A 27,609-nucleotide genomic window follows, 5' to 3' on the forward strand; every position below is an offset into this window, starting at 1 on the left:
TAATACTCTCTAGCCAAATCAAGTTAACACAGACCTATCCAGCTTATTTTCTGACTGAGGCATTTAGGAACTTGTTATAAAGAGGATGTTTTCCTTCTGGAAATTAACGTACAAAGCTAAGTGTTTATAATGTGTTAGGCAAGATGTCCTGAGTAATGCTCTTCCTTGAATTAGCTGGCCTTTATTACAGTCACCTAAGGAGATGAATTTTGCAGGTTTCCCATTCGCTGCGTGACTGTTAATTTTTTTTCCTGTCCTATGCTCCAGCGTGCCTCAGGTACCTCTGGGGTTCTTACTCTGGAATTGAGCACCCCTGCCCTGTGTTCGCTCCGGACCCTTCCATTTCTAGTGTCCCCTCCATCTGCTCATGACTTTGTAGATTTGGTTGTGGCTTCTTTCCACCAACATTTTTAAAGAGTGATTGTTATCCTGTTCCCTGTAGCGGCTTCCCCTTTCTTCTTGTGGCTTAGGTGCGTGGTCTGAGCCGTGCTCCTGGAGTGCATTGGGGAGGACGAGTCGGGACTGCCAGGGCGGGGTGGGGGCCCTGAGCTGGCCGAGAGCTTTGAGGGAGGCACGAAGTGACCCATCCAGCACTTAGCCCCCTCCTGGCAGGACAGGTTCAGCCACAGCTCTTCGAGATGAGTGCTTGGTGTTTGAAGCCAGGCAGTCCCCAAGCCGTGCATTCGTTTGCTATGGTCCTGCGGTGTGGCAGCCACTGCTCTAGATGCTGGCTGGGGGCACAGTGACGAGCAAGGCAGACCTGGCCTCTGCTCCCTGAAGCTTTCATTCAGGTGGGAGAAACAGTTCACAGAGAAATAAGTGATAAAGATAATTACAGATTGTAAGATCAGCCCCAGAGGTGCCCCCATTTGTAGTAGAGCAGGAGGGTCCAGTGTTGGGATGCTTCCAAGACCCGCCTCTTTCTACATCCTCAGTACTTACTGGTGCAGAAGGAGGAGATGACAGAGACCTCTGAACTGCTTCTCCTATTCTGTCAGCCTGGGCCAGCCAGAGCCCACAGGTGGAGGAAGCAAAAGTTGAAGGCATGAACTAGGGGCTGGCTCTTTTGCCCCTCCCCTTGCCCATGTCTGGATTTACCCAAGTGCATGTCCATCCTTTCTGAACAGTGATGAGTCAGTTTGCACACAGGAGTCTAGATTTATGCATGCCCAAACTTTTGTCTAAAGACAAGCTTACATTTTCTCCATAATTCTCAACTTTGAATGAGGACCAGCTTCTCATTGTCCCTTCAGTGGGACATTGGGCTGTTACCATCAGGAAACTAGTTTCAATTAACTTCACTGGGCTTCCCCATCATCCAGCCACTCCCAGTCCTTTTGCTCATGGCCGAGTCTGACCTTTGCATGTTTGGAAGAATTCACTGAGCCCTTGTTGCCCTTTCTGAAACTCTTGATGACCAACTCTCGCAGGATCTCTCCGCCTCACTACATGCTTAGTTTTAGACTGCCCAGAAATGCTTGGAGTTGGGCAAGTGAAAGCAGTTTTCCTGAACATCCTTGTTGAGTCGTCTTTTATATTTGATTTCTCTGTCAGTGTAGGACTCAGCCATCCGTCCTGCTCTTTGCGTCCCCTCCTTTTGAAAACCAGGACACATAGGTCCCTCACCCCCATGGAGACTCAACCTCGTTCCTCTACAGACGTTAGGACTGCTTTTCTGACCCTACTTCTCCCATCTTCCTGCACAAAGAACAAAACCTTTGAAGCTTTTCTCGTATCTGTTTGATGCAGTACAGAAAACCAGGAGGTTATCTGCCTTCTGAAGGGGTCTGGGGACTCACTTGGCTTCAGTGTACCCCCCACCCTCTCCCACCCACAGTGGTGCCTTTAACCAGAGAAGCAAGTCATTCATGCAGTGATCAGTTAACACTCCTACCAGGGCCTCCTTGGGAGGCTCTTTGTTGCTAAATTCAGTTTTCCTGGGTGGGTGGGTGGGGGAGAGCTTGTTACTATTCTCATTCTTTTGGTGTTGTTACCATTCCTTTAAAAATAGACCTACATACATTGCATGTGTGTATGTTTATATATCTCCTTCTACTCATCACAAAGGGCTTTGCAGTGAGTTAAGCCTCAGGAGGCCTGGCTGGCTCACATTTTGTAAAGTTTTGTTTAAGCCTTAGCTTCATAGTTTTCCCTAGTTTCTGAGAGAACATTGGATCCACTGTATTAGGGCTCCGGAAAAGAATGCAGTCATTGGCTCCACCCCTTGAGTTCACAGTCTCCAGGAGGAAAGCCTTTCACTGCCTGCCTAGCGCCTGTGGTTCTGTCCTGCTTACACAGCTCTTAGACATCATCCACACGAAGAATGTTGTCCAGAGCGCTGGGGACTCAGGGACAGGCACCTCTTACAGTCTTTCCAGCCTGGGCATATCTGCAGACCTCCTTCTCCTTGGACACAGCGTGGCAAAGTGCCTCCAGTTTGCTCTGAAGTAAGCAATTTTATTTTAAAAAGTTGAATCTCAAAGCTGCCCCCAGGTGGTCTGAATGGCTGCCCTCTCCTCCTGCATTTTGGCGGGTTAATAGGGTCTCACTGGCCACACCTGCTGAGGAGGGAGAAGGAAGGGGTCCTGCCCCTTCCAGGGCCGGGCCTGGATGAGGCTACAGGGATGAGGGAGTCATCCCTTCACTCGACATCAGCTAAGGGTCTGCTAGTCACCTGGTACAATGCGAAGCCGCTGGCGTGCTGAGAGCAAGAAACTAGTATCTGATCTGTGTTGTTCAAGGACTCTTCTGGTTGCCTGTAGACTGAGGTAGGGATGACTGGCATGGGGAGGAAGATGAGCTGAGAGGTGGCGGTTCTGGTCTGGGCAGCGGCGCTGGCTTGGACACTGCTTGGACACACACTGGAGGCAGCTGTGTGGGAGTGGCCAGGGCACAGACGGGCCTCAGCGGCTGCCCTGGCTATTTGCCACCGTGCGCCAGCCCTGCCTCCACCTTCCAGGACCATGAGCCTGTCCTTCCCCAAGTATGCCAGCCCTGCCAGTCTCCTGTTCCATGGCTGATGCTGTTCACTCCCCCTGGAATGTTCTCATCCCCCACTTCCCACTCCTGGCCAGCCTGCCACTGCCGAGGCCAGAACCTTGGGCTAGTGACCAGATCTCTGGAGCCTGATCTCTTTATCTGTGAAAGAATGAGCATTGCACTGGCCTCACGGGATTGTGAGGATGTGATACATAGTTGAGTGTGATTATTACAAGTAGCCTCCCGAGCGGTCTCCTGCTTCCAGCCTGTCTCCTGACTGTACTCTCAGCCCATGATCCCATGAAGAGGAGATCAGCTCAGGTCATGCCTCAGGCTCAGAACTCTCTTGACGGCTGCTTCCTGTCTCACTCAGAGGAAAAGCCTTCCCTTGGCCCACAGGGCTTCCTGGTGCTTCTCTGACCTCATCTCCCACCCCAGGGCCTGGTGAGGATTTGAGCAGAGGGTTCTGCATGGCGCACCGTGGTGCATGTGAGCTGCACCTTCTTGAGTTGTGCAGTGCACAACAGGTACAGCTGTCCGCCCCGACCCTGCCTGCCCCCTCTCGCTTCTCTCCAGCCACGCTGGAGCCCTTGCTGTTCTTCAGACACACCAAACGTGCTTCCTGTCCAAGCTCTTGCCAGTGAGTGCCCCTGTGCCCTGAATGCTCTTCCCCTGATACCCCTGTGGCTGCTCATTCAGCTTCTCCAGGTCTTTTCTCTAATGTCACCCTGTGTGAAGTTGTACCACCCAGCCCACTGACCCATCCCCTTGTTTCCCTTTTCCCTTTTTTGCTTTATTTTTCCTCTTAGCTCTTATCACCATCTAACATATAATACATTTTACTTATCTGGTTTATTGTCTGTCTTTTTTCAACAGGATCTAGGTTCTGAGGGCCGCAATTTGTGTTTATTTTGTATTTATCTGGTGTGCCTAAATTAGAGCCTGACAGGTAGTCCGGTCCATAATGAATGAGTGGATAAGTTTGCGACAGAGCGAGTGAAGTGTCTGGCGCAGTGCTCAGCTTACAGTCAGCACCCAGTATGTGGGGAAGGCCGTTGTGTTTCTGGTTGATTACCACTCAGGGATCAGCTCAGTTCGGCTTTCTCTGAGCCCTTCCCCACACCTTTCTCCGCTGAACTGAATCGTTGCTGCCTCTCTTCCTTGCTCTTCTTCCCTCTGTCCCTTCCCTCTCTGGCTGGCTTTTGTCATGCTGCATTAGTGAGGCTTACCTCACTCCTTGCCTTGTTTGACTTTGAATTCCTGCAACAACCGGTGTGTCTGAATTTCTGTCTTTGTGCCCTTTGCCTGCCATTTGGCCCAGAATAGGAGCCCAGGAAGTGCTTACTGCAAGTGGGATGCTCTTGAATATGCCAGGATCCTTACCAGCTGTCCTGGCTCCAGCATCACTGCCTAATGTTTGCATCCGTTCCCAAGCGGGGAGGGGTCAAGGGAGAATTTGACAACTGCTGAAATGACGGACTCTGATGGTGTGTTTCAAGTGGATTTGGGGAGAGAAGGCCCTCCTGTGCATAGCCATTTGGATGACGGTGTCAGGATGAGCTGCTCGTTCCATATTTGAGAGCCTGGCTCTTTGGCTACTTAGACCCCAAAGGGTTGGGCTCTTTCCATGGAGATCAGTGTGTTGGGAAGAAAAAAATGAGACAAAGCTTGAGCTGGCACATAGGGGCATTGGGGTGGTGAGGAGAGCATGCCTTCTGGAGGTGGCATAAGGAACAAGCCCCTGCTTAACCTGGGGAGGGGGCTGGGTGCCTTAGGAGGCCTGGTCAGGTAGGTGGTTTGGGCTCCACGAGGGAGACCTTACATGCCAGGCAGGGAGTTTGGTCTCTTGTATTGGCAGGAGGTGTTCAGATTGGGGATTCCGGTGGAGGTAGGGGTGGGAGTCAAGGGGGATGGGAGCTGTGGGGAGAAGCTCTGGAGTCTTTTTCTCATGTCCAGAGATGGTCCTGTGGGACCCACGGGTGGCACAGCAGTACTGGAGGTCATGGCTTCAGGGACCAGCAGTGACACCCACGGGGCAGTGAGCTTCAGCGGAACCGACAAAGCGCAGGAGGCTGAGGGCTTAGAGGCAGGGGGTTGGCATGGGCTGGGGTACAGGTGGGGGCAAGCTAAGAAAATCTCAATTAACAGGGCCAGAGGGGCTGATGGTAGGAAGATGAGAAGCCGGGGTACAGGGCAGGGGCCTGCTAAGGAGTAGAGAATGGAAGATGGGAAAGGTGCTCCAAAGCCAAGGTCACTTCAGGAATTCCATCCCAAAGCAGGCAAGGGGAATGCGAACCCTTCCATTGCAGAATGAATCAATCCCTACACAAGAGAACAACTCCCAAACCCATGAAGCCTTGGCCTTTCCACACTGTGGCCCCTGGGGGGCCTTCATGTCCCTCTTTGGGGGCTATTGCTGGTGTCCTGGGGTCTTCCTGCCCTGCTCTGCTTGGCTCACCTGGTCATAACCAGCTGCTTCTCTGTCATCGTGCAGGGCCAGTTGGTCTGACTTGTCAGTTGTCTGGCACCAAGTTGCTCTGCGGAAGAGCTGTAAACCCGGAGACAGGCAGGCTTAGATTCAAGTGTCAGCTCAGCCCCTAACTCTCTGTGTGGCCTTGGCTAAGATACTTGTTCTCAGGGGGCTCAATTTCTTTATCTGCCAGGCTATCAGCAAACAAGCTAAATCCCTGGGTTCTAGGCTAGAGCCCCTTAAATCCCTCCTGCCTTGGGGCAGGATTAGCCTCAGAGGATTGGGAAGGGCTGAGCCTTCTGGTGGGAGCCCCGTGGAAAGGCCAAGGCTTGACTTTAAGCGTCTTAGGGCTTTGAAAGTTGTTCTCTCACCCAGGGATTGATTCATTCTGCAATGGAAGGGTTCCCGTTCCCATTCCCCTCACCTGCTTTGGGATGGAATCCTGAAATGACTTTGGCTTTGGGGCACCTTTGCGCTCTTCTGTTCTCTACTCCTTAGCAGGGACCCTGCCCCACGCACAAGCTTCTCATCTTCTTACCACCAGCCCCACTGGCCCTGTTAACTGGGATTTTCTCTTAGCCTTCCCTTAACTTTCCTTGCTTCTGACTTCAAGCTCTGGGCCTCGTCTGCCCAGCTGGGGCAACCTTAGTGGCAAGAACATACATCCTACACTTAGCATCCCATTTCCTCTTAAGACAATACCTTCAGCCTTTTCCCACATGGCTTCCTCATTCCAACATGCTTCTTTAAGATGGCTGTGTAATATTCTGTCAAGGGAATGCCTTCATTAAGCCATGAGCTTATTATGGGGCATTTTGATTACTTCTAATTTTTGCTCTTTCAGCTAATGCTGCATTAAGCCATCTTTGTTTATTATAGAATCGTTTCATTAGGTTGGCATTTATCTAGTTAATGGTGATGGCCCAAGATTAGATAAAGAATCAAGATTTTTTTTTCCCAAGAATATCATTAGGATATATTCAAATTTTACTTTAAATGCTAGGAAGGTCTTTGTCGTGTTTTCCATGATTGAAGAAGCAGAGTAACGGTAATGTGAACTTAGACGTAAGGAAAAGGCTGTGTATCTACAAGTAATACATGGCATGTTTGTTCTTAAGTGTGGAGGTGAGCCCCATATATCCTCTTAAGGAGTAATCTACCTGTGGAGAATTGAGGAATTATTTGTCATTTTGTTTAAAACAATAACAAAATAAACAATGATCTCTTCTTGAGGATGTTTTATAGAAGTAGCCTAAAACAAGAAAAAGTAAACAGGATTTTTGAGGGAGAAACCATGTCTCCCTAAGACAGAGTGAGCCTGTCAGGGAGAGAAGTCTTCTTCGCAGTGGAAGCAGATTGCCGACTTCCTGAAAAGGTTTTGGCTTTTTGTTGGCCATTAGTAAATGGCTAGAATGAAACAGAGAAACAGATGTCACTCACTTGGTCTCTTGTATTCTTTTTAACTTGACATCTGTATTGGGGTGATGGGGAAGGCTTCCTCCGTCCTGCTGATCTGTTGTTGATTGTTATGTAGACCCAGGCTCCGGGCTTTGCATTTCAACATAATCCAGCAAATGTTGACTGAGTCTTTACAGTGAATAAAGTTACAGGGGATAAAAACTTGGGAAGAAAAAAAAACCCAATGCACCCCTGTTTCTGAGGAGCTTATGAACTGGGAGTGGGAAGGTAAGAGATGTCTAAAATTAATGACTTTCAGACTTCCCTGGTGGTCCAGTTGTTAAGAATCCACCTGCTGATGCAGGGGACACAGGTTCGATCCCTGGCCGGGGAAGATTCCACATGCCTCAGGGCAGCTAAGTCTGTGCGCCACAACTGCTGACCCCGTGCTCTAGAGCCCATGCTTTGCAACAGGAAAAGCCACCACAATGAGAAGCCTGCTCACTGCAACTAGAGAGTAGCAGCCCCCGCTTGCCACAACTAGAGAAGACCCACGTGCCAGAAATAAATAAATAAAAATTTTAAAAAACTAAAATAAAGTTAATGATTACTCAAGAGAGATTAAGAAGAGGGCCCTGGGAGAAGTCAGCCCCACTCTGCCAGAGAAGGGAGATATTCCATCTCATTGGACAGCTGGGGTGGGGGATTACAGAAAGGTGTTTAAGAGTGGTTACCCCTGTCAGCATCTTAAGGACTGCACATCTCCAGCAAAGATAAAAGGCCTGAGTAGAGGAAACTGAGGCAGAAGGACAGGGTGTATGTTTGGGATTTGGCTTAAACAATGGCTCATGGAATAGCAGTCACCGCCAGCACATCATGGAGTGTATCAGGTCTGAGGCGTGGTTCTAAGAACTTTCTCTCTCTATTAGCTCATTTAATCCCTGCAGTGACCCAAATGAGGTCTTTTATAATCATCTCCGTTTTACAGATGAAGGGATAGACATAAAACAGTTTGTTAACTGCCTAAGACTATAGTGTTATACAACTGAGATCAGACCCAGTTGGTCTGGCTCCAGAATATCTGCTTCAAACCAGAAAGCTGTCCTGCCTCCCATATAGAGGAAGAACAGACACTGGAATCAGAAAGGTGGGTAGACACCATATTTTAGAGGCTTGGGGTACCAATGTTTAGAGATGCAGAGGTGGGAGAGGGGCCAGAGATGGACATGAAAGAGATCATGGTTGTGGGTTTGGGGGAGTTTGGTGAGAGCTGTGGAAGGGGCCTCAGGAAGAAGGAGTTTCAAGGAAGGCTTTGTCAACAAGGCAGAGAGTTCCAGGAGGTGAGATCTGAGGGTATGTCTGAGCCAATCAGAAACCCTAGAGGGCCTGTGTGGAGGGGGCGGCCAGGCTGCAGACACAGGAGTGTCAGCCTGGGCTCTCCTGACTACAGTGCTGTTCGCTCCAGGAGGCTCTGTATTCTGAAGATGGCGAAGCAGGTGCAGGCACTGGGTCTCATTGCCTGTGTCCTCTTATTGGTAGAGAGAGGCAGTCATACAGAGAGGACAGGTGAGAGCTGGCACGGCTAATTTGGCAAACCCTGTGGCTTTTCTGCAGCCTAATGATTTCTGAAAGCTATTTGCTATGCTTAGGCATAAGTGTGACTGCCTCATCTGAATGCTGCAGCAATCGCTGTTTTTCCTGGAAAATTGGGCCCATGTGGGCTCTGTGTGTGGTTTATTTGAGTTCCATTTTTATAGCCTTATTACCTTGTCCTCATGATGCAAGAGGCCTCTCTTTTCTCAAGCTTTGCTGTGAAAATTGTTTCTTAAAAGGCACAGAGTGATCTCTCATCACTGGGGTGGTGCTCTCTCCAGAGCAATGCTTTTCTGCAGACTCGGCACACATTTTCCATCACCCCTGACACCAGTTGTCATGTTTTTCTGATCGTTTGCAATTTACTGAGAACTTTCAGGCAGCTCTTGAATCGACCTAGGTGTTTGCCACGATTTCTTCCAGAAGACTTTGTGCATGTGAATATCTGTTCAGTTCCTTCCCCTCTGATAGATGGCCCTGCCAGTGACCTTAAGAGGGCCTGACACCCAGTCTTGTCCTCTGACCTTGAGTTGACAGTGTTGGTAATTAGCATTTATGGAGCCTGAGCTATTTCTAGGCACTGCACTAAAACATTTATGTTCATGATCTTAGTTATTTCCAGCCTCTATAAAGAAAGTACTGTTACTTCCTCCCATTTTACAGATGAAGAAAATGAGTCTTGCAGAGGGAGAGTAACTTGCCCCAGGTCACACAGGTAGTAAATGGCAGAGCAGGCCTCCACCCAGGCCTTTCTGACCTTGGAGCCCATATAGTCCCATTCATTCATTTATTCATTCATTCAACCACACAGGATTGTTGTTACAACTTGCCAAGCACTGTTCTAGACCCAGGGGATATAACAAGGGGAAAAGAAAAGCAAAAATTCCTGCCTTTAGCTTACATTCATATTTGGAGTGATAGAGAAAAAAAAAACAATAAAATATACAGTATGCTATGTGGTAATAAGGACTATGGTGATAAACAAAGTAAGGTGGTCAACTAAGAAGTGTTGGGAGGATTTTGAGTAGAGTAATCGAAGGTCTCATTGAGAAGGAGACCAAGTTGTTAGGTAATAGCAAACAGACATCCCAAATCTCACTGTGTCAACTCAAGAAAACTTTTATTTCTCATAGAGAAAAGTTCCAGTGAGGCTGCTCCTGGTTAGCAAGCATCCTTCCTGATAGTTGTTGAGGGACCCACACTCCTTCTATCTTGTGTCTCTGTCAGGACCCTCAGATTCCCTTCCATTCAGGTGAAAAAGAGAGAGGACTTTGTGGGAATGTTTACAGGCCAGTGTGGAAGAAGCCTTGCATCCCTCACACCCAGAATTCAGCCACATGTGTACTCCTAACTGCAAGCTGCTGCTGCTGCTCAGTCGCTTCAGTCGTGTCCGACTCTGTGCAACCCCGTAGACGGCAGCCCACCAGGCTCCCCCGTCCCTGGGATTCAGGCAAGAACACTGGAGTAGGTTGCCATTTCCTTCTCCAATGCATGAAAGTGAATAATGAAAGTGAAGTCGCTCAGTCGTGTCCGACTGTTCGCGACCCCATGGACTGCAGCCTACCAGGCTCCTCCGTCCATGGGATTTTCCAGGCAAGAGTACTGGAGTGGGGTGCCATTGCCTTCTCCATCTAACTGCAAGGGAAGCTGGGAAATGTAGTCCAGCCATGTGCTTACAAGTAAAAGGAAATGGATTTTGGTGGGCAGGCTTCCCTGATGGTTCAGCAGGTAAAGAATCCACCTGCGATGCAGGAGACACAGCAGATGTGGGTTTGATCCCTGGTTTGGGAAGATCCCCTGGAGGAGGAAAATGACAACCCACTCCAATATTCTTTCCTGAAAAATCCCATAAACAGAGAAGCCTAGAGGGCTGAAAAATCCCATGAACAGAGGAGTCTGACAAGCTCGCAAAGATGGATAAACTCCTGGTATAGTGTATAGTGAATGAGGTGAAGAAGTTAGTCATGGATTTAACTGGGGAAGAGAGTTAGGCATGGGAACAGCAGGTAAAGGTGAACAGGGAGGGCTGGAGTGGAGTGAGGAGGAGGTGAAGATGTGGTGGAAGTGAGGGCAGAGAAGTAAGGGGGCCAGGCCATTAAGGTCATTGGCAGGACTTGGTTGCTTTGTGAGTGACAGGGAGAGCCAGAACACTGCAGCGTTTTGAAAGAGGAATGGCATGATCTGAGTCATGTCTTGAAAGGCTCACTGTGCTGTGTTGAGGAAGGACTCAGGGAGAGAAGCTGAATCTGTTGGCATTATCCAGCGAGTGAGGAGAGCAGCTAGGTCCCGAGTGCAGGTGGTGGTGGTGGAGATGCTGAGAAGTGGTTGGATTTGAGCTCTGTTCTGAAGGTGGAACAGGTTTTGCTGTGGAATGGGTGGAGGGGTGGGACGGAAAGAAAGGACTCAGGATGGTTCTGAGATTGTGGCTTTTGCTTAATGACTATTACACTCAACTTTCAACCCTTGGAAGTAAAAAGAGGGGAAGAGTTTTTGGAAACTGGACACCCTCTGGGCCTGACCTCTCTCTCATAGCCTCTTCTCTTCCACAGTACTTCCTTCAGCACAGATAGGTAGTTCTTTTTCACAATGAGCTTTTAGGCAGTGGGACTGGGGGGGCGTCTGTGGCTCCTGTCGGCACAGAGTCTGGAGGGGATAGCACTGCCAGGGGCCTCATGTCATTGCTGGGGGTCTTCGGGCTGAGCCTCAGGGCCCCTCCCTCGGGCTGATATGGAAAGCGCCCAGTTTCCCTCTGGGTGAGAGAGAGGAGCCTGGAGAGGCCACTTCCAGTCCATGCTGTGTGTAATGTAAGAACATAAGTGTGTTTTGGAGTGGGAGCAGAAACAGCTTCCCTGGTTCTTCCTTGGCAATCATGACCTGCCAAGGCAGAAATGAGAGAGGGGATTTTTTAGTGGACGATGCTCCCACCAGGAGCATAAAGGGAAAGAAAGTCTATCTTAAACAGAGCAGAGTATGAGCTGTGGCAACAAATATTGCCTGTCTTCTAGGTGCTGGCTCAGTATTTTGGTTTCATTGGAGAGGGAAACAAATATACACTGTTCCTGCCCTCCTGGCAGCATAGACTAGAATGATTTGCTGCAAGAAATTATATTTACACCCAAGTATTTCTTTCTTTCTTCTTTTTTTTTTTTAGTGATTGTAAATGATACTAGATTTTTAATTTCAGTGTCCACATGTCCATTGCTAGTATACAGGAAAACAATCAAGTTTTTGTTTTTATTTTGTATCCTTCATCCTTGCTAAACTCACTCATTGGTTGTAGGCTTTTTTTTTTTTCTTTTTTGGTTATATTCATCAAGATTTTCTATCTGGACCGTCATATCATCTACAAATAGAGATGATGGTTTTATTTCTGCCTTTACGGTCTGTTTGTTTTATTTCGTTTTGTGGCCTCTGGTGCTGGCTGGGACTTGGAGCACTTGGTTGAGTGAGAGTGCTAAGAATGGACAGCATCATCTATTCCTGATCTTGGGGGAAGCCCTTCTTCGTTCTTTCACCAGTAAGCACATGGTTAGCTGTAGATGTTTTTTACAGATGTCATGCCCTTCGTTGTATGGGTATGGGTGGGACCATGGGTTATTCTGTGGTGTTGGCTTATATAGAGCAGTTATTATCTAAAAGTTGTCTGTCTTGCTGCAGGCAGCAAGCTTTTGTTGGAGCCTTTTTGGTCTGTGCTTGTTGGCATCTCCAGGTTCTTCCATTCCAAGTGGGACCAAAAGCAACTGTGGGCCGCTCACCACATTGTCCTTCCTCAGGGCCTGAGGCCCCTCACTGGGCTGCCTTCTTCACTCTGCCTTCGGAATCTTCTCGCATTTGTTTTGTGTGTCCCGTGTAGGAGTTTTCATTGTAAGCAGAAGGTGGAATGGGGAAAGTGTGTCTTCTGCATCCTCCTGAAAGTGGAAGTGGTTGGAGAAACTAGACGATTGGGTGGAAGCCCGTACATGAAGGGCCTTCACACCAGGGTCTTGACTCTGTAGGTGGTAGAAGGGCTCTTGGAAGTTTGGAAGTTCATCTCTGCCGTAGTGTGGAGGGATGGGGAAGGGGAGGGGCAGAGAGACCCGGAGGCTGGTACCTCAGCTCAGGGAGGAGAGGATGAGGTTCTGGACTGTGACAGCAGACACGGGGCAGAAAGAAGACGTGGGGAACCCACGTGGGCCTTGAAGAAGTCTGAGAAGACCAGGTGGGTCTGAGGTTTCTAGCTTGGGCAGCGAGCTCGGAGATTGGGAAGGCAGGGGAGGGGTGTGGGTGTAACCCAGTGGGTATATTCTAGGCCTTTTAGAGCACGTCAGTAAGACTGGACTGGCTGTGCTTGCCTTCAGGGCTGACCTCACAGAGGAAGCCTGGCTTCTGTGTAAAAACCCAGGGCGCTCACGTTCCGGGCAGAGGAGCCAATGTGGAGAAAGGCGCAGATAGAGAAAGTGTCACAGTGGGCCTGCTGGGACTCCAGCTCGTAGAGGCAGGAGTGGGTAGTTACTGGTTCCATAACCGGGAAGGATGCTGGATGCTGTAGGAGTTCACAAAAGCAGGAGGTTCCAGAATAGGAGTTGACACTGCTGGTCGTCCATCTGGCGCCTCCCGTTCGATGTGCGTTAGCATCAGTCTTTCCTACTGCAGACAGGCCTCTCTCCCTGGGGAGGCACCGCTGCTGATAGCCCCAGTGTTGCAATTCCAGAGAAGGGAGAACTCCTTTCTCTGCATCCATATATCAGTTCTAGAGAACGGCTCTGGATGGCCCAGCTTGGGTGATGTGCTTGGCCTTTGGGAGCACTACATCTCTATCGGCTGTTGTGGGGATGAAGATTGCTCTAATCTGAGCTGGATGGAATACCCTACCCCACCCCCACCCCCCTGTTGGGTCAAGCAAGACCTTTTTAAGAAGAAAGCAGAATAAAAGTATCTAGGGAAGATAAAAAGAATATTTACTATGGTTTATTGTAATATGTTTTGAAGAATTTATCATATGGCAATGTAGGAACTCTGTGCTTAGATGCTCAGTCATGTCCTACTCTTGGCGACCCCATGGACTGAAACTCCTCTGTCCATGAGATTCTTCTGGCAAGAATACTGGAGTGGGTTGCCATTTCCTCCTCCAGGGATTCTTTCCAATCCAGGGATCGAACCTGTGGCTCCTATATCTCCTGCATTGGCAAGTGAATTCTTTACCACTAGTGCTACCTGGAAAGCCCAGGAGCTATTTGGAAAGTTATAAAGCAGGGGACTTGATCAAATTCAAGTTTTCTTAAAATTATCACTATATGAGGTTGTGGCTGAAAATCAGTCAGTGGGGCCGCAAAAGAGCTGGACCTGACTTAGCAGCTAAACTGTCAGTGTAGATCTGGGGAGACTGGTTGAAAGGCTGCTGCTGTTGTTCTGAGGAGAATGGATAAGACCTGAGCTACTTTAAGTCCTTCAATTCTTATTTCATTTGGACTTCACCTTCAGCCACAGCATCAGGCAGGTCAAGGAGAGAGAGAGAGAGAATCTGGAGGAGACAATTAGACAGACAGGGCATGTGAGTGAAGGGGGCTTCAGGAGGACTCACCCCAGCACCAAGCGGGTAACAGCTGTTCTCCAGAAGGCTAACTCTTCTTTGGAAACGAGTTATGAATTGGTGGCAGACTCAACATGTCTTTCTTATGAATTCTTAAGAAATGTGAATGTTAATGGCTTCTTGGGGTATCCTAACTAGAAAAGTAAGTTGATTAATTATATTTTTCTCCTTTTAAGAAGTATCTTTTCTTTAAGGAGTCAGATAATAGGAGATGTATCAGGACTGCCAGTCATGAAATAGATGGTTGGGAGGGGGCCACTGGCCAGAAGACCCCGCCTCGCCCATCAGCCTACCCCGGGGCCCGCCAGTCTACTTTGGAAACACTATCCCTTGGGCATTGTCCTTGCGGGAAAAGCTTGTATGAATTTTAACCGACGAAGTGACATAATCTGACTTCCGTCATAGCAGACTCGCTCCTGTATTGAGACTAGGCTATGGGTGGAGGTGGCAGTGACACCAAACACAGAAGCAGAGAGAGCAGGGACACTAGCTAGAGGCTCTGGCAATGACCTAGGGTGGTGATGGTGGAGGAGGTGAGGAATGGTCGCATTCTGAATACAGTGAGTTGGCAAAATAGTTCATTTGGGTTTTTCCTGAGATGTTATGGAAAAACCCAAATGAAGTTTTTGACCAACCCATTATTTTGATGGTAAAAACCAGTTTTGGTGAGGATTGGAGAGAGAAAGAGAGGAGATGAGAGCGACTCCAAACCTTTGACCTGGGCAACTAGAAGACCAGGAGACCATACCCTTAAACTGAGATTGGTAAGATTCTGGGAAGAGCAGGTCTGGGGGAAGGTCAGGGGTCTATGTGAGACGTGTCAAGTTTGATACATCAAACACATCTCACAGAGACCTCCTCTCCACTTGACATCTTCCCTAAAGCAGGCAGTAAAGTATACTAGCCAGGAGTCCAAACAAGAGACCTGTGCTTGGAGAGACATCTGGGCATCCTTCATGTATAGGTGATAGGAGGCTAGGTGAGATCACCCAGGGGCCGACTGAAGGCATACAGAAAGGAGAACTATGATTCGAGCCCTGGGGCTTTCTGACATTAAGATGTGAGGAGACGAGGAAGAACCAGCAAAGGGAACGAACAGCCAGTGAGTGAGGTGGGTGGAAAGCCTAGAACGCTAGCCTGGAAGCCAAGTGAAGAGAGATGTCAACAAGAGGGGGTGATTCACTGACGGCAAGAGCTATATGGGGAAGACACAGACTTGCCCGTCAGATCTAATGACATGGAGGAGAAGCTAAATGCACGCTTTTGCACCCAAGCTCAGCCTTTCCAATAAGTAGTAGTTCCCGCCTTGAAGGAGAATACAAGTGTGCAAAAAGGGTCATTTAAGACTGGTGGAAATAGGTCTGAGAAAGATGTGAAGATAGTACCATGGGAGTCCAGCAGAAAGAGACAGTACTTCTGGCTTTGGTCGGGAGGATTGAGGTCAGATTTATTCATGTCTTCATTCATTCATTCCACAGAAATGTTTTGGGTGCCATGGACAGGGAGGAAAGGAGAAAGTAGAGCTGTAATTTCAGTTTCGTGGACAATAAAAGAGTCTGGAGGTGGATGGTAGTGTTTGCACAACAGTGTGATGTATGTAATGCCACTGAGCTGCACGCTTAATAATGGTTAAGCTTGTAAATTTTGTTATGTGTTTTTTATCACTACCACCATACACACACACACACACACACACACACACACACACACACACACACACACACACACACACATAATTCTAAAGGAGGAAAAAAAAAACCTTCTTGGGTCCCACCATGACCTTGGTCTGGAACAAGATGTTGAAATGGAGGTCACTGTAGTATAGAAGGAGATAATGTGGCAAGAAGGGGAGGAAGAATGCTGAGAGAAGGGACTGGCCACCAGTCCTTTCTGTCTGGAGTGAGGGGTCCACTGGGGGAAACCACATGAGCTGAGGCTGCAGACTCAGGCTGGGCCATCCGTTGTAGGCCTGGCAGCCTGCCTGTGGAGTCGGGCTTGCCTTCTTAGGTTCTGGGAGCCTCTAAAGGTTTCTGCTCAGGGAAGTGGCATTCCAAAGGTGTGCATTTAGAAGATTAATCTCATTAATCCTTCCTGTTAAACCATTGCCTATTAAAAGCGGTGGGATTGAAGCATGCATTTCTAGGATGACAATTTTGGTCCAGCAGAATTTTAGATGCCTGGGCATGTCTTCATGGACTGAGTGGGTTAATTTTTCCACCCATTTTATGAATATTTATTGAGAACTATCTAAATGCCCATAGTATTCTAGGCAGTGGGGATAAGGGATGGGGTAAATTTATCAGATCTCTCCTCTTCACAAGAGTACAGTCTAAGGACCCCTATTCACAAATAAGAAGTTACGCTATATTGTATTACCATAAATGTCTCACCAGAGTTCCACAGGAGCTGAAAGGAGGGGTGCCTGGCCTGTCTGGGACACTGGGGTGGCTTCCAGGGAGAGACTGTCCAGTGGATTTGAAGGATGAGCAGTATTTTCTAGGCAGAGATGGACAGCCTGGGAGGACAGTGAATCAAAACTCACTGGGAGTTGTAAATTTAAAGAAAATGTAGAAATGTTCTCTTCTAAAGCTAAACTCTTATTTCATTGGCTTTTAGGTGGTGCTGTCTAATGTGCATGTTTTTGGACCCAAGCTTAACTTTTCAAATGTGGAATGCTAGGCCTTCATTGGTAAGTTTGTTTGATGCCTTCTTACCGAATTATGCTGTCAAGGATTGGTATTTGGAATGAAGGGCAAGGTTGTTATCACTGGTACTGCTCTGTGAAGGGTACTGCACCTGTACTCTGGAGAAGCCTACAGCGTAGGTGGAAAAGATCTGCAGGAGACGGGGATCTCAATCTATGTTTCTGTGGTAGATACAAAGAGAGAGGCCAGAGGGAAAGTATCCCAGGTGCAGGGGATGGATACAGCTGGCCTTACAGAGAGGCAGAGCTTGACTGTGTTCTGAAGGATGGACAAGTCCAGTTGGGGGATGAAATATGCTTTTCTGGCTTGAGAAGGTGGGTATAAGATGGAAAGAAAGTGGATTCAGCAAAAGACCCATGAGAACAAAAATTTCATCCAAAGGAGTGGTGAGTAAGAAGTTTGGCAGGATCTGCTGCTGGTGGCTGATTACTGTAAACCAGGGTCAGCAAACTTTTTCTGTAAAGGATCAGATGGTAAATATTTTCGGCTTCCTAGGCCATATGGTCTCTATCATGGCTCCTCAACTCTGCCATTGTAGCGGGAAAGCAGCCACAGATAATATGTCTGTGATGGTGTGGCTGTGTTCCAATTATACTTTATTTACAAAAACAGATAGTGGACCGAATTTGGCCAGTGGGCTATAGTTTGCCCACCCCTCTTCTAGACCCTGAGTGCTAGGCTGAGGCACTTGGAGACAGTAGGAAGCCATTGAAGTTATTTGGAGCAAAGAAGTAAAATGGCCGAAGTAACATGTTAGGGGCATTCTGGACAAGAAGCATAGGCTCTGTTCCAAGGCAGCAGCAGCAGTCCAGGCGTGAAGTCATGTGGCTAACGGTGGTTAAGATGGAGCAAAGGACCAGAAGAAGAGAGAGTGCAAAGGGAGAAACGTAGGGTTTGTGGTCTTCTTAGACTTTAAAGACAGGAGCCAACGAAGGTGAAAGTTTAAACTTGATAGTTCATAACCATTGACCAAAATGTGGCTGTTCAGGGTGCAGAAGGATGGTCGGTGCATCCAGTTTTAGATATACTGAATTCGAGGTGGCAGTGGTTCATCCACAGGACATGTCTAATAGATCATTGGAAATGTGCGGCCAGAACCTGGGCTGGGAAGGGTAGGCCTAGAGATGTAGAACAGAAGCATAGGATTAATAAGTGCTCCCCGTGATGTGCCGAGAGCTGAGCCTTAGTGAGCGTGCATAACTCTGGGATGGGAGAAACAGAAGCTGGAAGAGAGCCAGAAGCCATGGGGAGAGAGTCTCAGGAAGCAGAGAGGATGGGGCGGCAGAGACCAGGGAGAAAGGGACCTGAGGGAAGGCTGCGGTATTGGTGATAAGGTGGTCACAGCTGGCCTTGAGAACATGCTGCGGGGAGGCAGAAGGGGGAAGGCAGCGAGGTTGCACAGGGTCCGTCATAAACGAGGGATTAAGAATCAGAGACATGAGTAAAAAGAGGCCAGTTACGGAGAGTTTGAGTGGTAAAAGAAAGGAGATACAAAGATTTCAGCATCTGAATGCCAAAATCAGCTTTTTAGCTTTGAGGCAAGAAAAGCATGCTGTGACCAGTCCTTCTGTCCTTCTCTGGAGCCAAGTGTGTTTGGGAGTTTGTGTGTACCTTGGGCTTGCGATTGTGTTCTTACGCTTTGTTTGAGGTGTGGCGTTCCGAGCTCTGCTACAACTTGCACCAGTGGAATCCAGTCCGTGTCTGGACCCCTGCCATGAGACAAGATGCGATCTGTTGGGGAAATAGTTGCATTTGCCTGAATTGGAGGAGAAAATAGGATAGAGCAAGAAATGGAAATGAAACTCCTTACTGCAGAGTCTGCCCAAGTATGGGAATTTGAGACAATTCCTCAAGTCACTTAACTAGATAGCAATTTATGTTTCGAACACTTTGGGTGTTCTTGGGTTTGAATTCTAAGTAGTTTTTGGCTCGGTTTTCACAAATATATCAGTTAGAGATGGAGTCATAGAAGCAACAGGTGGAACTGGTTTGCAGCCTCCGTTTCGTGAAATCTCACTGAGTTCCAGGCACAGTGCTGAGTGCTTTGTAGGTATCATTTTTATTTCATCTTTGCAACAACCTACTACAGAGGTATTAGTGTTTCCACTTCAGCAATAGGAAATCAAATCACAAGAGACTGAGTAACCTGCCCGAGGTTAGAAGGGATTTGAACCCAGAGTATCTGACCCCTGATTTGCACTGCTTTCTGTTTCCCACCTAATTCCCACCTAAATCCGGAATTGCTCCTCTGTCTTATGTAGAAGGATTGGAGACAGCATGAGCTCTTAAGGTTATATACTTAGAGCCTACAATGGGTGTTCCTGCTTCTTAGGAGTCTATTAAAAGGGTGGCAGAAGTGTGGGACCCCTGGAAGAGACTAAGGCCAAACTTCAAACACTTACTTGATTGTTTCCGCAGCTGAAATGTCCCTTTAGTTAGAGAAGGCAGCACCCTTGGGCTTGGAAAGGAAATCTCACTAGAAGGCGGGACAGTCAGATTCCAGTCCTAGCTCTGCGGCAGTGATAATCTGCTTTTTGTTGAAATACTTGAGTTTCTCTCTGCTCACCTCCAACTTCAGGTTCCAAGGGCAGGGTCCGGTTTTGTCTTGCTCCCCACCAGCATCCAGCCTGGTATCGGGTGTGTCGCATGTGCCCACTGAATTTTGTTGTTTCTAGTGAACCAGGCAGCCTGGGACAAGGAGCTTAACCTCGGTGTCCCAGGCACTGGGCCGGGCACTGCGGTCATGGAGGAGACACCAGACAAGTTCTGTCCTCATGAGGCAGATGCATGAGCAGGGCAGACAGAATAGAGGGGGTGAGATCTAAGGTCAGACAGGCAGGATGAGGCTCTGAAGAAAGCGGGAATAACGCTCTTTGGGATGACCGCGAATACGTCCCCACTGTTCTCTTTGCTAGGCTTGGTGCGCTTGCCGATACCAGCTAACTGCTCCCCGCCGCCAGAGCGCCCCCTGGGTGTCAGAGGCGCCTCCTGCCTCTGGCGGAGCTGAGCGCTCCCCGCTCGCGCCCCTCCTCTGCTCACTGTCTGCCCTGCCGCCCCCTGGTTCTCGGCAGTTCTGTAGACCGGGCCTCCGCAGCCTGCTGTGCCGGTTCTTTTTTCTCAGTCTTTAGCTTAATAAGGTTTTGCTTGATCCCGCGCGGGTCAGCCCCAGTATTCCTCCCCGCCGAGCTCATCCACTGCTCACCTGTATCCTGAAGTCGCCGGAAGATGCCCAGAGCCTCTCGCAACCCCCACCCCGCGCCCACCCCCGCTCCGAGCTATGGTCCGGTGGGTGCTTCCGGTCAGCCCTCACCTGGTACCCAGTGCGTCGGTCTTCCTGCAGTGCCTGCCTTAAGGTGGCGTGTCAGCTGCAGGAGTCATCCTTGGCTTTGTGCTTTCCCTCCACGGTCATCTTCCACCCGTTATCTTATCTGGAAAAGCCCATCTTCTCCTTCACCCCTCCCTCCTTCCTTCTCTCTCTCCACCCCTTCACTTAGGACTCCTCCTTTGGGTTGTTTTAATAGCCTCTCCATTGGCCTTCCTGGGACCGCTTTTGTCTTCCTAATTGCACCCCCATCTCCTCACAGCATGGTTTCTAACTCACGCGTCTATCGAGGCTTTCTTTTGCTGAAAGCTCTCTTTAGGGGCCAGACCTCCCTGGTGGTCCCGTGGTTAAGACTCCAGGCTTCCAGTGCAAAGGGTTCAAATCCCTGATTAGGGAACTAAGATCCCACATGCCTCACCGCATGGTCAAAACCCCCCAAACTCTCCAGGGGCTCCTCATTGCTTGTAGAATAGAACCCCAGCCGGCTCAGCAGGCCTGCAGTCTTTTCATAACTGGCCTTCAGCCACCTTCCCCATTTCACTCTTTCCATAGCCTGGTTTTCTAACCTCAGCCTAGCCTCTCAACAGCTGTCACCCCTTGGTGCCTTGGCCGGAGCTGGGCTCTTTCCCTGGAATGACCCTTCCCCTGCTCCCCATTTCAGTAACTCAGCTCAAGTTTCTGCTCTTCTGGACACCTTCCCCTCAGCCTGCACTTCTCTATGCCCTGGACATGACCTTCCTCCTGGCTCCCGGAACACCCTGCATTGCTCTGTCTCCCAAAGCACTTATTGATGTAACTGTTGATTTACTATCTGTTCCGCTCAGAAAACTGAGCTCCTTAAGGGTGGAGACCACACACACACACACACACACACACACACACACACACACACACACACCTCTGGGTTCTTGGTGCCAGCACAGAAACACACACACACACACACACACACACACCTCTGGGTTCTTGGTGCCAGCACAGAAACACACACACACACACACACACACACACACCTCTGGGTTCTTGGTGCCAGCACAGAAACACACACACACACACACACAATATCTCTGGGTTCTTGGTGCCAGCACAGAACACTTGGCTCAGGAAGTCTTTGTTGAAAGTGTGAGGACACCAGAGTCTGTTTGTGCAGCCAAACAACAAATTTATAACATGATCAAATGTATTTGAAATTGGAGTTTCATTGGTTATTGAGTTTCTCAGTTCTGATGGCAGGATAGGTTGGTGTGGGCTGGGGTTTGTGGTTGCCTACTGCATCTTCCCACCTGTGGAGGCTTTGGGAACATAACTTCTCTATATTTTTTGCCCCTGACTTTTGTATTTTTAACTCCTGTTGTTGATGGGCTAGGAAAGCAGTTCAAAATGAAAAATAGTCCATCATGGAATGCTGAAGAATGAGATCCACCCAGCTTCCTGGACAGATCCCAAATTTCCTAAATTAGCCAAAGTAATGACTCTTGCTAACCACTGACAGCTTTTCCCTTGTGCAGTCCAGCAGAGAGTGCTTTTCTGGCTGGGGGATGAGGAAGGCCAGTGGTCCTTTGTAGAGGGCCCCAATGGCATCTTTATCTTCATTTGGAACGTTGTAAAGTCCTCAGTGAATACTGTGTGTGTGTGTGTGCGCGCGCGCACGTGGACACTCAGTCACTTAGTCATGTCCAACTCTTTGTGACCCTGTGGACTGTAGCCCACCAGGCTCCTCTGTCCATTGGATTTCCCAGGCAAGAACACAGAAGGGGGTTGCCATTTCCTTTTCCAGGGGATCTTGCCAACCCAGGGATTGAACTTGCGTCTCCTGCTGCATCTCCTGCATTGCAGGTGAATTCTTTACCACTGAGCCACCAGGGACCTTTCCCCGTGAATACTGAGGAGTAGCAAACAGGAAGCAGCTATGAGCCCAGCGATGTCAGGCCCACGTCTGCGTTCCCCCACCCTGGGAGCTCCTGCAGTACACCTCAGTGCTAGCTGCTACCTTCTCATGTTCTGTGGGGCTTTCAACTTCATGCTCTTGCCTCTCCTTCACTCCCAGGTTCTGCCACAGAACCAGGAAATTATGTCGAGAATGCAGTTTCTCTTTGGGAGCTTAAAGTAATCCAGGAAGGCTTCCTTGAAGAAGCAGTCCTCCTCCCCCCAGAGGTGTCCTGCTGACCTCAGTGCTCCAGCCGGCACTTGGGCTGCTTTCCCCGCCTGGAAACACTGATGCTGCTGCTGCTGCTTTCCCTTTTGGGGACTTCCCAGAAGCTGTTCCCTCAGCATGGAATGCGTTTTCCTTCTGCCCTGCCTGGTTCATGCCCCTTCACCCGTCTGATATCGGCTGATTCATTTCTTCTTAGGAAACCTTCCCTGCCCTCCTCGATAAGGAACCTGGGTCTTATCATCACCATTACTGTGATCCCTTTATGCTGCTCGTTGATTGCTCGCCACAGGGCAGGCACTGTCAAAGTGCTGGGTGGATAACCACTTAGTATTAGAGCCTCAGTAGTGTGTGCTGAGGTCAGGGTTAGCATTATTACCGCAGATACCTTTCAGAGAACCAGAGGTCCAGATCAGTTGGAGGCGTGAGAGCAGGATTTGCACCCCAGGAGCCCGACTGGGTCTTTGCTCCCGCCCATGGTCTTCAGCAGCCCATCCTCCTACTCATCCTTAGCCCTCATCCCAGAGGCCATTTCGCATGTATGTGTTTGGTTATAGATGAATAAATGTTTTGTTCACTGACTGGGCAGCCTGTTAAGCTCCGGCTTCTAGGCAGGAGCTCAGCACAGAGTTGACCAACAGCCTGCCTGCCCAGGTAGCTACTCACCTGCTGGATCTCTTTGCCCCTTGCATCCCAAGAGTCTGGGCTGTGAACATGAACTCCCTGCAGGTCCTCACAGTTTAGCCCGCACTGTTCCCTCCTGTTTCCATGTCCTAGTCAGTGGTGCTAAGGAAGCGTCTGTCCCTGGCAGCATCTGTCCCTTCATCTTTCTTCCATCTTGTGAACCCATCCTCGTCCTTGTGTAAGAAAGTGGACCCCCTTCTTCCCCTAGGACAGAGCCCTCGCCCTTCCATTGCTCCTCTGGACCTACCTGGGCACACTTGGGATGGCGCTGACCACCACGGCCATCCTGACCTGTGTGCCTGCCTCCTCGCCCTCCTGCAGCCGCTTAGGACCATCCCTGGTGCGGCCTCTGTGGGCAGATAGCATCTTGTGCAGTCAGGACTGGGGGTGCCCCAGAGGGGGTAAGAGGACAGGAGTTACTGCTCTACAAGCAGCTGCTCCGTGATTGCAAGTGTGTGCGGGTGCCTGTGCTGCTGACTCTGTATCTGTGTGTTTCTGGCTTGATGCTTTCGCTTGTATAATTTATCCTTGTGCACATTAGAGACCATGCCTCACTGTCTCAGGGGTCTGATGTGGGGCTCTGAATAATAGATACAACAGAGCTGTCAGCTAAATAGATTTGCTCCTCCTCCCTCTAGCCAGAGGCACCTCCCCTTTCCCCCATCCCCACTCTGGTACCCCTGCGACTATTTCATGGGATTGTTATGACTATCAGGACCCCCTTCCCAGACCCCACTCAGGCGACAGGGATGTGAAAGCCCCACCTAGACCCCAGCAGGCTAGCAGGGCACCAGGCTACTCTGCATTGGTGGCAGCAGGGAAGGCTGGTCTCCCAGGGCACCTCACCAGGCTCCAGGGCTCTCCAGGAGCAGGCTGGCTGAGCTCCAAGTGTCTCATGCTGGTTTTGAGTGGGAAACATAAAAATGGCTTCTGACCAAGCTGGGAAAGTGGGCATGGGTGGGGTGGGGATGGGGAGCCGAGGACTTGGCTGCGGCTTCCAAACATGCTGGCAACAAACTGAAATCAGCTTACAGGGAAATGGCCTCTGGGACGCTCACCATACTGGTTGGAGGCAGACATGCTTCACAGTGTTGACTCTGCCTGCTAGTGGTGGGGCCGAAGACAACCCACCCAGGCTCTTTAAACCTCAGTTTTCTCACCTGTAAAATGGGCCAGTGACCATAGTAATCACCTCTGTGAGGCTCTTGTGAGGGTGAGATGAAAACATGCTGAGCACGGTACACAGTATGTAGAAAATGCTGAATATCTGTTATCATTTTACCGTTGTTTTTAAAAAGTAGCATTGTCAATAACTCTGGACGACATACGAAGTCTAAAATGCACCATTAAAGGTTGTGAGGAGTAAATGAGGTGGTAGTGTAGGAAAAGCACTTTGTGAATTGCAGACTGTGTGTAGATATTATTATTAGCATATTATTATCATTGTTGGATGTTATTATTAACACAAACATCTCTTTTATTGTTTTGACTTTGGGAAAAAAATGGCTGAGCACAACTTTATGATGCCGACTCTAAGTTCTTTGTTGTTTTGTTTTTTTGTTTTGGAGGGAGATTTGTCAGACAGGCTTTCACTGGAATCTTGCCCAGAGGCTGTGTGACCTACATTGGTGATGCCAGGTGCCAAATGTCTGAATAGCACCTGGCACAGAGGAGAGATTCTGTGGTTGCTCATCTTATTTTAAATCTTTATGATAAGCGTTTAATACATAGTGGTATAGTTAAGTTTTTGTAAAGTTCATTGATAGCAAATTGTGGGCGTTTGCTTAGGACAGATTCCTGAGAAATTGCTTGAGAAATACGCACTCTTTGAGCTTTGTACCTAATATAGCTGAAGAAATGGAAGCAATTTATTCAGCATTAGATGTAGATAGCTACCATTGTTTTCTCAAGTATGTTAGGAATATTTTGTTAACATCAACAGGTTTGCCTCTCATGTTTATCTCCATCCCATACCATTTCACTGCCTCCACCCATCCTTCCAAAAATAAAATTGATCAGAAATTAAACATGTAGACAGAGGTTGAAATTTTTCTACTCATTGACTGCTTTTGGCCTGCAGATGTATTTTGTTAAGCACTCACAATGTTTTAAAAGGCTTATATTAGTGGGTAACATTTAAAAATTGGGAGATGTTATCTAGAAATCCGGATTTCTAGATCTTTGTGAAAATCCGAAGATTTAACAACACTGGGTCCATCTACCCTCATGGCATTGATGAAGATGCTCAGCCCTCTTAAGGGACCTGTTTCTCCAGTTGCCCAGCCTCGCCCGGCCCCTGCTCCTGTATATGGCCTGTAGGTAACTAAATCTGTAGTCTGAGCTAAATGTAACCAACACCTCTTAGACACAGCGCATCAACTGAGAATTATTTTCACCAGCAACTTTGACCATAGAGAGGAAGATTGTTTCACTTGCTAAGTTGTCATTTTTGTGATAAGCCAGGTAGCTTCAGTGTTTTATTTAGACTCTTTTGGGTTTAGTACAGTCACCTCTCTCCTCCTGTGCATTTCCCTCCTTAATAATTTTTAAGAAGTCTTCAGCAAGACTTATAAGTCAATGTAAAATGTTGGCTAAGGCCAGATATAAGTTTTGATTGCTTCTATTTAAGGAAGGTTGAACACAAGTGACCCGCTTTAATTCAGTAACTTATGATGTTGCACATTTGAACAATTAAAGATACTTAGTCCTTTTGATTGGTCATCTCGTTGTTGTTCATTTGCTCAGTCATGTCCAACTCTTTGCAATCCCATGGACTGCAGCATGCCAGGTTTCTCTTGTCCTTCACCATTTCCTGGAGTTTTCTCAAACTCACGTCTATTGAGTCGGTGATGCCATCCAACCATCACATCGTCTGTCGTCCTCTTCTCCTCCTGCCTTCGATCTTTCCCAGCATCAGGGTCTTTTCCAATGAGTCAGCTCTTTGCCTCAAGTGGCCAAAGTATTGGATCTTCAGCTTCAGCCTTTCCAATGAATATTCAGATTTGATTTCTCTTAGGATTGACTGGTTTGATCTCCTTGCAGCCCAAGGGACTCTCAAGAGTCTTCTCCAACACCACAGTTTGAAGGCATCAATTCTTCAGTGCTCAGCCTTCTTTATGATCCAATTCTCACATCTGTACACGACTACTGGAAAAACCATAGCTTTGATTATATGGACCTTTGTTGGCAAAGTAATGTCTCTGCTTTTTAATATGTGGCCTAGGTTTGTCATAACTTTTCTTTCAAGGAGCAAGCATTTTTTAATTTCATGGCTACAGTCACTGTCTGCCGTGATTTTGGAGCCCAAGAAAATAAAGTCTGTCACTGTTTCCTTCGCTTCCTCATCTATTTGCGATGAAGTGATGGGACCAGATGCCATGGTCTTTGTTTTTTGAATGTTGAGTTCATCTCATTGAAATAGTTGTAATTTAGCAGAATCTTAAAACCCTGAAGTGTATAACATTCAGGAAGAAAGTCTTCTGTGACACCTGCCCTCCCACCTTCCCCCAGGACTGGCATTCTTGAGACTTTGTTGGATATAGTCCTGGACTTCTTCGTTTGCTTGTATCCCCTTAACCCCTTTGTATCCCCTTGTATCCCCTTTGCCCTCATGCCCAACATAGATGTTTTTACTTTCATAGAAATGGACTCTCTTTATGCCTACAGTTTTCCTTTTTTTTTTTTTTTTTTTAGCCAACTGTCAATTATTATGGTTTTCTTTTCAAGTTGACATGTACAGATAAATGTATCTTATGTATAACAGTTGTAATCCATGGTATGGGTACCTTTGAAACTTCTTTAATCATCCTTGTATTGGTAGACACTCGGTTTGTTGCTGATTTTTTACCATTACAATCACTGCTGATGTGGAAATTATTTACACCCACCTGTGAACTTCTGCATGAGATTTTCCTGCACATAGACACCTGAAAGGAGGACATTTGGCTTAAATAGTTTGCCATTTGCAAACTGAATCAATATTGTCTAATTGCCCTCCAAAAAAGCTGCACTAACTCACACTCCTTTCAAGAGCATCCAATTATGGCTCCAGTAATCTAGTTTTTGCTTCACCATGCATGAGAAAAGTAAACTTTAAAAACTCACAAATATGCCATCAAAATTACACATTTGTCTTAGAAAAGCATTCAGCATATACATCTATAGATTTAATTAAATGATTTACATACCTTGATTTTGGTGACAGTTATCCTACAAGATGACAAAAATGTCCCCCAACTGTTGTTATCAGTTTAATTATTAAATACTTACATGAGGATTTTAGTTGTCCCAGGGAGCCTTTGGGAGAATAAGTCACAGCTTCCTTTTCTGCTGCTCTGCAGGGGCTGCCTTGTCTTTCCTATTAGGGTCTGAGCCCTCAGGGCAAAGGTCAGGTCAGCATTTAAGCAGGAGTGCCAGGCCTTGGTATGGGGAGATGGCAGGTGATGTCTTGAGGTATCCGAGGTGTTCCAGCATCCTCTCCTGACATGTAAAGCCGTTTCACATGGACAGGTCCTTCCCCCCTGTATTTTCTCATGGTGTCCACATGACCTCCCTGTGAAGCGGACACTCGCCACCAGATGATTTACATCTGGAGACACTTAGGAGGCTCAAAGGTCTGACTTAGTGAGTGTCACACAGCCACTGAGGGTCAGTACCTTGGACCAGGTCTTCTGACTCCAAATACAGTGGAGTCAGACCCCTGTGAGGCTGATAGGCAGCTTTTTGCCTGTAGGACACCTA

General features: G+C 48.1%; 1 protein-coding gene across 4 annotated transcripts in view; it reads left to right on the forward strand.

Moving 5' to 3' along the window:
* Nucleotides 1-27,609, forward strand: part of BMAL1 (basic helix-loop-helix ARNT like 1) — a 108,361-nt gene that overhangs the window by 16,301 nt on the left and 64,451 nt on the right. For 3 of the 4 annotated variants that reach the window (XM_065943837.1, XM_065943835.1, XM_065943839.1), the window contains exon 2: nucleotides 16,626-16,698. The exons of the other annotated variant lie outside the window; for it this stretch is intronic. The gene's annotated coding sequence lies outside the window, so the exon portion shown is untranslated. The remainder of the gene's footprint in view (nucleotides 1-16,625; nucleotides 16,699-27,609) is intronic. 4 annotated transcript variants of the gene reach the window in all.

This window comes from Muntiacus reevesi, chromosome 9, assembly GCF_963930625.1.
Source record: "Muntiacus reevesi chromosome 9, mMunRee1.1, whole genome shotgun sequence".
NCBI classification, from domain to species: domain Eukaryota; kingdom Metazoa; phylum Chordata; class Mammalia; order Artiodactyla; family Cervidae; genus Muntiacus; species Muntiacus reevesi.